Genomic DNA, 12,083 nt, shown 5'->3' with positions numbered 1-12,083 from the left:
AACATTTACCTCACTATAGCTTGACTCTCCATGCCTTGCTCAGGGGTTATGGTTTGCAATGCCTCCAGAGCTCAAGAACAGGCAGAGGGGTTTAATGGGCTTGCTGGGCCGACCCTAATCTGGCCTAATGCCCTGCTGGTGGTGTCAACGCCCATATCAACTTGGAAACATCTCCACAGTGCAGCAGAGTTGGGTTAATCAACTGAGCTACACCCTCTTACTCGTTTAAATTACAGGATTAACACAATTGAATGGATGAAGGCCTTTTGCATGGAAGGATGGACGAAATTTACAGTTTGTTCAGAAGCTGGAACGAGCCTGAAGGAGCTGTACTCCTCTCTGTATCTTGTGGTGGAAAAAATTCCTATACCCGCTTTGCGTGAGTCTTTTAAATGCTGAAATACATAATATCAAAAACCAGGTTGTCTTTTTCAGTATTTATTCTCTCCGTAGAGAAGGTTCAATCATCACAACAGAATGCGTACAGTCTCACTGAGGAAGAACCAAGAAAAAAGTGAACAAGCTTTCTATATACAGAATGAGCAAAGGTGGGGGCTGATGGCCAATGTTACAGACATCTCGGTCTACGTAATACTACGTAAAAAAGTACCATTACAATCTGAGAGTGTTTCTCTATGGATCCTAATGGAATAATAATGAATTGTAATTGCAAAGAGCCTCTCTCCATGTCCCGATACATTTTTGATATTGACCCGTGTGCTGAAGCATGAACAACTCACGTTCCATATTGAGAGCTTTTATAAGGAAAACCAAAAGTGTAATTAGTTTTTCTGCAGTTTTCTGCCATTAAAACACACTAAGGCCAGTGCAATTGTACACACATGCATGAATGCTCACCAACACACACACATACTGTACATACAGCTGACAGCACCCACCTCACCAAGTCGCACCACCGGACACTCACTGCTAGAGAAAACAGGTTAATGTCCCGACACTCAGAGACAGAGTAGAGAAAGTGTGTGTGTGTGTGTGTGTGTGTGTGTGTGTGTGTGTGTGTGTGTGTGTGTGTGTGTGTGTGTGTGTGTGTGTGTGTGTGTGTGTGTGTGTGTGTGTGTGTGTGTGTGTGTGTGTGTGTGTGTGTGTGTGCGCGCGTGTGTGTGTGTGCATGTGCATGACAGAGAGTGAGACAGATCAGGGAAAAGCAGAGATTAATACTACCTGCTGGAAAGCCTGTCCTCATTTCAGGAGGCTTCTACACACATCTGCTAGCATTGTTTAACGTCCCTGTTGTAAACAGATTATTTCTCCCCTTGGCCTCTAAGAGGAGGGAGACTATGTAATGACATGAATGTTATCCCAGATAAATATGTTATCCAGTGTCTGAACAGGGATACTCTCTGCAAGGGGATTAAATAGAGAGAATATAGCAATATGGGAGTAATCCCATCCAGTTTCCTGTCTCACCTTTTAAACAACCTGCTGTCATGGAAAGGACTACCAGGGTGTGTTTGGGAATTTTGCAAGATAATTTCAAGTTACATAGACATTATCGACGCCTATTCGATTTATTATTGGTGAAAGTCCTGCTTATTTTTTGCATTCCGCGGCTTACATTAAAGAAAAATGAATCCTAAAAAGCACTCATGCATTTGTTGGAATAATTATACGCTCTTGTCTGTTTTCAGGCTTTCATGTTATTACAATAAAAAAGGACTTGGTTATGGATATAAAGTGATTTAACATTATGGACTGCTCAAACAATAGGACTGTTGTTCACACTCATTCTTTTTTTTGTTTCAAGTGACACATTAGCTTTTCATCTGACAGTGTTTTTCTGCCAAGAGCACAATGCAAAACATGCTGTACATTAGTCCATATTGTTTCAGATCACAGAAGTGGGTATCTTAAATCAAAATATATCATGCATGGTTGAACTAGGGATTAAGTTTTTCCTCTTGCATCTCCCACCACTAGATTAATGCCCCATTTGACCCATAATCCTGATTCGGGCACTAGGAACCCTCCTGTGTTGAGTGAAAAAGTGATTCTCTTCATGCTATCTTTGAAATCCACTCATGTGTGGATATTGTTAGATTTATTACTTTTCAGGGCAAAGCAGGATTTTTGATTGTCCTCAAATTTTGGCTCAAAACCGGATTTTTTTTCTCACTAGCTCTCATCAGAATCCTTACATCAGCTTCCTGAGCTCATTTTTCTGACACTTATTAATAGTTCCAGGCATTATTCAATACGTAATAATGCCGATCAAATCTCATCCCCATGTCCACATTTCAACCTGTGTCCACACCCACCAAAATAACCATATGCTCCATTTCCTCTCCCCCTTTTCCACTGACTTAGTCCTCACAGCAGCAAGTAGTCAGAGACTGATGACCATGTCCATTTAGCTGGCCTCTGGGGCTTTCATCTCATTGGCTCTTTATGGGAGAGACACCTGCGGAGACACAGAACTACAGAAGAGTGAACACACATAGTGATACATTTGGACTGTATGGAGGTGTCTCTCATTCAACAACACTCCTGTTAATACAGCACTCGGCTGTCACATGTCAAAGAGTCCCACCTGGGTGAGCCTAAGCCGTTTTAAGGTCATTTCTCTGACCACAAGTTAATTTGAAACATTTTGAACAGCTGCTAAGCAACCTCGGCATGGAAGAGACTCTGATGGACACTGATCAGCAGACCAAAACCATAAAGTAACAAAAACTTCTTTTTTATGTGATGTGGATTCGTTTGGGATTTATTTCTCCTTTTTTCCTGATGGGACAGTTTGGAAGACTTTCTCAACTCATTCTGGCATCTTTTATTTTTAAGACAAAGATTTTACGAGGCGTTCCAACATCATTTAGCCAAATTTGTTACTGAGGTGAAGTAAAGTTTGCCTGCAGTGCATTGACGTGTATGTGCCTTTTAGATGAGAAGTACCGCTGCCTATCCAGAGATGAACTTGAATAGGTAATGTTTTTTGGCGTAGATGCATTTCCTCCTTTGAACGTACGAAAACATTTAGTATGGATCCTGCACACCATTGTATAAATGATTTATATTCAGATTTATAAAAACTTTTGTATGCCTTCCAGTGAGCCATTTCCTTTAAAGAAATCCCAAATCAACCTGTAAATGTGCACAGCTGGTTCAACCTCACATCCCGACCTCTAAATGCCCAAATTCAACAATATATGGTCAATGCAAAGCACCTTATGAATGTTGACGCATGCTGATCAGTGAGTCTTTATGGTGAATCGACGGTAACTACAGAGAGGAAGAACAATCGTTCCCTCCCAATTAGGCTCGCTCGAGATGAGTCCTGCGCAGAATCGATCACCGGCGATCGCCGCACAATGCATGCTGGTTGGATTTGTGACGTCATGAACACGTGGTCAACAATAACCTCACGAGATCGAGGTGGCCGCAGTTTTTAGAGCCACAGTTGCTCTCCAACGACTGCATGACCCAGGGCATAATGGGAAATGCCTGGCTGTTCAAAGAGTCTTGTAACAGATTGTGTATGGACCCAATTGCAGCACACAGGATTCCAGGAACCGTTGGCTTTTATTGTAAACTTAACAGGTACAGACTGATACAAAGTCTCTGTCAGAGCAGCAGAAACAGGAGGCAGAATTAATACAAGTCAGGAACAGAAGGATGGTGAGTTTACCGGGAGTCAGGCGAGACGGGTAGATCAGGGGCAGGAATAAAGCGCTGGAAAGTCTGGCATTGAGTAGCAAAGAAAAATCTGGCAACGTGTGTCTGAGAGGCAGGAGTCTATATAGTGGCTTGATTAGTGATCAGAGACAGGTGAGTGAACAGGTTCAATTAAATTCAATTTATTTTTGTATATCCCAAAATCACAAATTTGATGCAGAGCGCTTTATAATCTGTACACATACGACATCCTCTGTCCCGGAACCCTCACATCGGAACAAGAAAAACTCCCCCAAAAAAAACCTTTAACGGGGAGAAAAGAGGAAGAGACCCAGGTGAAGGGAGTTAGACTGATTAGGAGGGAGTGGCTGACAAGTAGAGTGAGAAGGGTGTAGAGCTGAACTGTGACAAGTCTATTGGCTCTTAGATTAGACAACAAACACCACATTTAGTAAAAAAATCCAAATGTTTGGATGTAATTGTAATACTTATCGCTAGATTGTTGGCTATAAGTCTCAGGTTTAATCTAAAAAGATATCTTGTGTGATTGATAATAATAAAGCTTATTTATACAACACATATCAAAAAGTGTTTCACAACAGGCAGACATAAAAAGAACAAAGGATAACATACAATGTAGATACGGACATTTCCACATACATATATATTTACAAACACATGAATCCTTTGACTCAACTTTTCAACGCCCCCTGCTGCTGCCACCTGCTCTTGTCCACTTTCCAGGCGAGGCTGCAACTAGCCATACGATCAACCAGATATAGTGAAGGTGAGGTTTCCGAGTTCTTTATAGTAATACGATACATAAAGACACTTGTTTAGGCCCACTTTATACTTCTAGGTAGTGATGTGACCTTTCGTGTCAAGGCTTCGAAGCTTGTGTCGAGTAATCGAGGAAGATTTTTATGAGGCGCGTATCGATGACATATGTGGTGACGTTCGAAGCCTCGCGAGCCGGCCGTACCACGTGACTGATTCAGGAAATGGTTTACGGGTCTGGCGTGCGATTCGAAATATAAGGGGCAGCGAAACGCAATGGATCCCCCCTCACATTTTGTGTACTTCGGACTTTATTGCGCGTTTGTTTGCAAACTATTCTCTGTACCCCAGCTTCATCTGTGCCCTGTGAAAGGGTGTTTTCTAAAGCAGGCGAAATAATGTAAAAAAAAAAAAAAAGAAACCGCCTGAAGCCCAGCACTGTGGAAAAGTTGTTATTTTTAAATAAAAACGAATAAAATGTTTTACGTGTTACATGTTGTCCCTAGTAACATAAGGAGAGTCACAAACCAAAGAACACAAGTCCATGGCTCAATGGGTAGGGAGGGTTGTTCGGTAACCACTAGGTCGGCGGTTCAAGGCTTGGCTGCATGTCCTATGCCGCAGTGTACCTGAGCAATACACTGAACCCTCCTAACTACTCCCCGGGCGCTTCTTAGCAGCCCACTCCTCCCAATAAGCCAAGGATGGGTCGAATGCAGAAGTCAAATTTCGTATATGACAATAAAATCCTAAGTTTAACTTTTTTTTTTTTAACTTCTCACATCACAACCCTCTCCCCAATTTGTTTCCACTTTCCCTTTTGACCCCGCCATTGTGTCATAAAGACAGACAACTTATGAACTTATTAATATGGTATGTATCACGCATCACAAACATCATTCATTCATTTATTAAATTCAATGCTTCACACACCAAAGCCATGGTGTCATTATAATCACTCTGCCTGTTTTACATTTATTGTCCACTTGATGGTGCAGTAGAGCAAATTAAGCACCATGAAGCTTCGGCCCATGAGTGAACCAATTGGATGGAAAGCTTCAATGCTTCATGAAGCTTCATCTCGCCATCACTACTTCTAGGTTGAGTGCACTCAATCAAGGAAAATTAAGTTACGGTTGATGAAAGTGTTAACAACTTTCCTTTCAGTTTTCCTGTAGCCGACCACCCTTCTGGCAAAAGTCTGAGCTACTGCATCACACATGCAGGTAGATTAGCCTGGACAATTGGACTGTGCCATTCTACTATAGCCAGAGGGGTGTTCTCAGGATCCCCTACATCTGCACCACAGAGGAGGAATGCCTTCTCTCCCCTGCAATTAACTATGGACTGGCCAGCATAGAATATATAGTATACATAGGTGTGTCAGACGCATCCATTATTGACAGGCAAAGCTAAAAGTGCTTTTGTCTATATGGAGATTGATGATGCTCTAGAATATGATCAAAGTTAAAAGGGCTATTCTTCAAAAAATATGACATAAATCCAGAAACCAGAAAGGTTGATCCAAAATAACCCAAACCGAGAATAACCCAAAATAAGAGAACCCAAAATAACTATATATCAGGTTAAAAGAGCTTTATGTGGGTTAAGCCAAAAGCAAAGAAGGTGAATGAAATTGAAGAAATTATTGTCCTGGAACAATACCTGAGAATGCTTTCCCCTGAGCTACAGGTTTGGATTAGGGAGCACAACCCGACAAGGGCCGCAGATGCAGCTGACCTAGCTGATGTGTTTGTCGCTGCCAGACGGAAGAAGCAGTCTTGGAGTTTCGCTGCCTGGAAGTCGACTAAGGACCACAAAGGGCCAAGTGTCTCTCGGTCAACACAAAGGGTAAGGCTCAAAGGGTAAGGCTCTTGTAAAGGAGCAACCTATAGAGGTGAAGTCATTCTCTAAATCTTACATTACCCAACAGCCAACATGGCCTCCATTCACGAATCCATTCACGAATCCAAAATAATCCCTCCTGTCTGTAGCGGCAGCACAACTCCAGCCAGCCAATCAAAGAGAACAGTTCCACCAACAGAGACACAACAGTTACCAGCCGCTCTTTTCATAGCCAGTGATCCGAGACCTGTAAGCGGCCATGTAAAAGACGCACACACATACAGAACCTTTGAGTGGGCACATAAAGAAACATGCTGTCAGCCCTGTGCAAGCGAACCAAAGTCTTCTTAACAGACAATTATAACTCCTGCCTCTGTCCTGGTCTGCATCCATCCACGCCTTCCCTCTTTCTCCCATATTCTCCCTATTCCTACAGTGATCTCCCTGTTTTATCCATGTACCCCTCTGCACCCCCTGAACTGAACTTTTACACAAACAGTAAGCTCTGACTAGGACCAAAGCAAAAGTCAGAAAGAGACAGAACACCAAAAGAGAGAAATGTGAAGTGATGTGACTTTGATAGGCTTCGCTAAGGCTAAAAAATGTACTAACATCAGGTGAAGTAGTGTGTAAATTCTGAATGGCAGGCAATCTGTATGTGGCCCTGTGTCACCATCTGTTCTGAAGATGTGCATTGATGAAGACCTGGTGCACTGGTTTTATGTTTCTCTATATTGGTATTGAGAGGCACCAGCAATTTTTCTTTGTGATTTTGGACACACTGAAATTTAAATTGTCATCATCCACATCCTTTTGTGAAAGTAAATATAAACTATAATGGTATCACGCATGCATCAATTCAATATTTTTGAAGGAAGGACATATTTGTCACCTTCAGCCTCTGGGTGAACATTTTTCACGGCATCGTTTGAACAGCCACATTGCTAGAGGATGTGCAGTTAACCTGGTGACCTTTTTTCTCCAACTTTTACAAAGGAACACAAAAATACAAAAGCAGGTAAAGAAAATGAGGTAAAGAAACCTGGCACAAGATGTAAGCATATACTGTAAAAAACAAATGCAAACATTTGTAGGATTATTATATTGAAAATATTTAATGTAAATATACATGAGACAACTAAAAAAATATTATTTTTTTTCCTGATAATCTTGTATATATATTCAAAATTAAATTAAGAATTAACTAAATCGACCAGATATAAATTAAAAGAGGGACATTGTTTCGACCACTTACATATGTGATATTGTGATATTGATTAAATGATTAAACATATGACATTTAATATTTACCCAGTAAAATAATCATGTTACTGAGATCCAGCAATTTAGTTTCTAGATTTAAAAATAGACTGTCAATATATGTAAGGAACATTTTAGTTAATGAATGTGATAAGTTTCTTTAAGCCCTGTTTTCCGACAAGCCCACACAGCGTTAGCTTTCTGCCATTAAAGATGTAAGCCATCTGTGCACTTACACATTAAACATTTGGAATGTGGAAGCTAATTAGCCTGGATTGCTAATATAACAGTGATTCCCACTAGATGTGAGTTTGTGCAGGTGTATTCAGCGTCTTCAGAGTGGTGTTAGCAAGCTCTCAGACACTCAGAGTTGTCTTTTGGGTTGTCCTGTAACCTCAGCACGCCGTATGTTACTCTGCAGATTGAATAAATGAGTCATGGAGTAATGTACGATCTGCGGAGGCCACTGATGGTTCTAGGCAACAGGTAACAACACCAGCAACCCAGCTGGCTCAAACCTATACAGTAGAGAGCTGTAAAGTGCCTGTACACCTGCAAGAACTGAAGTGATATAAGAAACTATATTGAACCCACCCACACAGATATTGCACTGATCAAATACAATTTTATTTTAAATTTGTTTCAACATTTGGGTGTGTTGGTGTCAACAAGTGTTCATGGGAGAGGACACTAAAATGATCAAAACTGGTTGTCAACAAAGAGAGCATTTTACATCCTTTTCAATGTTGATATGGAAATATTTTTCAAAAACAGGGTGTCGAGGGGATTAAATCAGATCTATAATGTGTGACTGAACACAACCTATTCGAATTCAGTGAGCATGTGTGTGCTGTGTTGAGCACAGCTTATGTAAGGTTACTCTAGGCCAGTATTTCTCAAACTGTGGGGCGCAGTGGTATTACAGGTGGGGTGCAGGGGGAAATGCAGAATTATTTTATTTCAAGAACTTTATTGAGAACTTTACATATTACAAAACTACAAAGTACACGGACATAAAACTAAGTCATTAATAAATACATGGCGAAAATCCTGTACTTTCGTGTCAATGTTTACGTAAAACAGGTTACGCTTGCACATGCGCGACGGCCAAGATCCTTGGCGACTCACATGTGTAGCTTAGTGTGCAAAATGAAGAGACATTATCGAGATGACGTCCGACTCTACCCGGAGGCTGAGGTTTACAGCTCAAACACCGATGAGTGGATGCTCCCTCTCCACACCAAGCCAGAACTCACTCAGACAGAGGGCTGTGGGCATTCTGGTTCCCTTCGTCACATCCTACCTCTGTGAGATCGGCTTTTCTGCTGTTGCCTCTCTCAAAACAAAATACAGATATAAGCTCAACATTGAGCATGAATTGAGAGTGGCTGTATCAAGTCTGCAACCCCGTTTTAAAAAGATTTGTAGTGGAAAGCAGGCTCATTGCAGCCACTAATACTGATACAACTTGATGGCTCACACATATCTGCACTCATTTTGTTTTGTTTTGCACGTTATTGTTGTTTTGAAAAGATATGCAGTGTAAAACTCAGTAAAACTCTTTATTGCCAAATATTTGAACTTGTTTTGTTTAGTTTTTCATAGGTTGCACTTTATTGTTATTATCTTGAAACGACATTCAGTGCAAAACAGGTTAATTGCAGCCACAATAAGCAATTTTTTGCACAGATAGCACTTTATTTGCATTGTTGTAACAAAGTGATGGCACATTGTATTTGTTTTTGTCTGATGGAGCAATCTGGTTTATTTGAAAGTGATTGCAATTTTCTTTATTCTATTATTTGAAAAAGCACAGATGGAGGAGTCACAAAATGTTATTTCAATAAAAATTCAACATGCACCGTTTTGTTACAATTTTGTTGGGGTGGTGGGGCATGAACATTTTTCTTCCTCCAAAGTGGGGCGTGACAGAAAAAGTTTGAGAACCACTGCTCTAGGCCATCCAGGGGTCACTCATGATCCTCCACAAGTTTATTGCTACTGCATGCGCACGTGCAAGCTTCTTTTGTCAAGGTAAGGCAAGGCGCTGAGAGGCACAGTCCCCGCGTTTATTTCTTTTACAGAAAAATCTAGTTAAGTCCTTTGAAAAGCCTCTACTTCTCCTAACGCCTTGCTAGGTCTGAATATGGTGGCCTAAGGAGGCCAAGAAGGTGAGGAGCTGAGCTGGGGTCAAGGGAACCAGCGATGACAAGCTTTGAAATTCCTGCTCGCCCGGTGCCCCTTCTGTTTCATTAGCCACCCCCTCCTCCCTTTATCACCCCCTCTAATTTAGGTGGGGAGAGGGTGTGAGTGAGTGTTTGAGGGTGGGGGTGGGGAAGGTTGGGGCTGTTGGTGTGTGTGTTGTCACAGCCATGCAGGATTCCAGTTATGCAACTCCTTCTTTTCTTCCTCTAAAATAGGAGCAGACCTAATGACCCCACTCCGATTGCACAGTATCAATATTGTTGCATTTGGATTCCCATAGCGCTCATATAATATGCACAAAGAGGGATGGCTCATCAGAGCGCAATACGCTGGATCTTAGCAATTTGGCCAGAGTGCATAAACACTGCTATCATATTGCAAACACCATCTGTATTATTCTGCAATTTGGTTGAAATCTACATGTGTGTCAAATTAAATGTATTTCCTGGGACATATATATAATAACACAGGAAGCTATTGGTTATTTACTAGGGCGGCAATAAAGCCAAAACATAAGCTAAGGCCTGACATTGAACATTGAGTTACCACCCAATACATTGACTGATAATAGGCAGACAATCAATAGAGAGAATCAAAGTTTATTAACACCTCATTTTAGACCCAGTCAGATCAATAAGGAGTCTGACACACTGACACGCTAACATTCGTTAGTCATCTCTCCCTCTCCCTCTCCCCTGCTGATCTTTCCTCTTCTGTTACCTCTGCCCTCCCTGACCCTGAATCCTTCTCTCTCCTATCCCCTGATACTGCTACTGATCTTCTCCTCTCCACCCTTTCCTCTTCTTTGGACAACCTCTGTCCCTTCACCTCCAGGCCTGCACGGCCAACTCCACCTGCCCCATGGCTGTTGGATTCAGTGCGTACTGATAGACGGAGCCTAAGAGAGGCTGAGCTCTTGGAGAAAAAGGCAAACTCCTGGAGGACCTTCTAAACTTCCTATCTCTTCTTTCCACTTTTCCCTCCTCTCTATCTACTGCTAAAGCTGCTTTCTTTTGCTCTAAAAACCCCTGCTTCCAATCCTAAAAAACTCTTCGAAACTTTCTCTTCACTCCTCCAACCCCCACTCCCTCCTCCTACTTCCTCCCTTCTCCCTGATGATTTCGCCAACTTCTTTGACAAGAAGATAAACGATATCAGATCCTCCTTCTCTCAGCCCCCCTCTCCCTGTCTACCCTCTCTCTCTCTACCCTCTCCAGCTCTTCCCCCTCAGCTCTCCCTCCCCTCTCCATGCCCCATCTTACCCTATCTTGCTCCCCTCTCCCCTAACGAGGTCCTCAACCTTGTTACATCTAACCGCCCCACCACGTGCTCCCTTGACCCGATCCCCTCCCCTCTTCTTCAGTCTATTGAAACTGAACTCCTTCCTTTCCTCACCCACCTCATCAACACATCTCTTGTTTCAGGATGCTTTCCCATGGCTTTCAAGACTGCCAGAGTCACCCCCCTTCTAAAGAAACCATCACTTGACCCCTCTAATGTCAAGAACTTCAGACCGGTTTCTCTTCTACCCTTTCTATCCAAAACACTTGAACGTGCTGTCTTTAACCAACTTTCTTCCTATCTCCACCAGAACAACCTTTTGGAGCCCCACCAGTCCGGTTTCAAGGTGGCTCACTCGACAGAGACAGCCTTCCTTGCAGTGACAGAGTCGCTTCACCCCGCGAGAGCGAACTCTCTCTCCTCTGTCCTGATTTTTCTGGACCTGTCTGCAACGTTTGACACGGTGAACCACCAGATCCTCCTCTCCGCCCTCGAGGGGATGGGCGTCTCATGCTCTGCACTCTCCCTGTTTGCATCCTACCTGACAGGTCGATCCTACCAGGTGACATGGAGGGGGGCCGTGTCGGAACCACACATGCTGACTATGGGGGTTCCACAAGGTTCAGTTCTGGGCCCCCTTCTCTTCTCGCTCTACACAACATCTCTGGGTTCTGTTATTTGCTCGCATGACTTCTCTTACCATTGTTATGCCGATGACACCCAGCTGGTCTTGTCATTTCCCCCCGGTGACACTCAAGTGGAGGCACGCAGTGCTGCGTGCTTGGCTGACATCTCGAAGTGGATGGCGACACACCATCTGAAGCTCAACCTGGACAAACTGAGCTACTGTTCGTCCCGTGGAAGGGTTGCCCACACCGAGACCTGTCCGTCACCATTGATGATACCGTGGTGACACCAACTCGGACTGAGTGGAATCTGGGTGTGACCCTGGACGACTAACTGTCGTTTTCAGCAAACATTGCATCAGTTACATGCTCCTGCAGATTCCTGCTCTACAACATCAGGAGGATTCGCCCCTTCCTCACTGACGAGACAGCGCAGGTACTCATCCAGGCTCTTGTCAT

The sequence above is a fragment of the Anarhichas minor genome, unplaced genomic scaffold (genome assembly GCF_050575085.1).
Source record: "Anarhichas minor isolate MPS153535 unplaced genomic scaffold, ASM5057508v1 ptg000017l, whole genome shotgun sequence".
Classification (NCBI taxonomy): domain Eukaryota; kingdom Metazoa; phylum Chordata; class Actinopteri; order Perciformes; family Anarhichadidae; genus Anarhichas; species Anarhichas minor.
The sequence above is the reverse complement of the archived record's forward strand: the minus strand, read 5'-3'. Positions refer to the sequence as shown.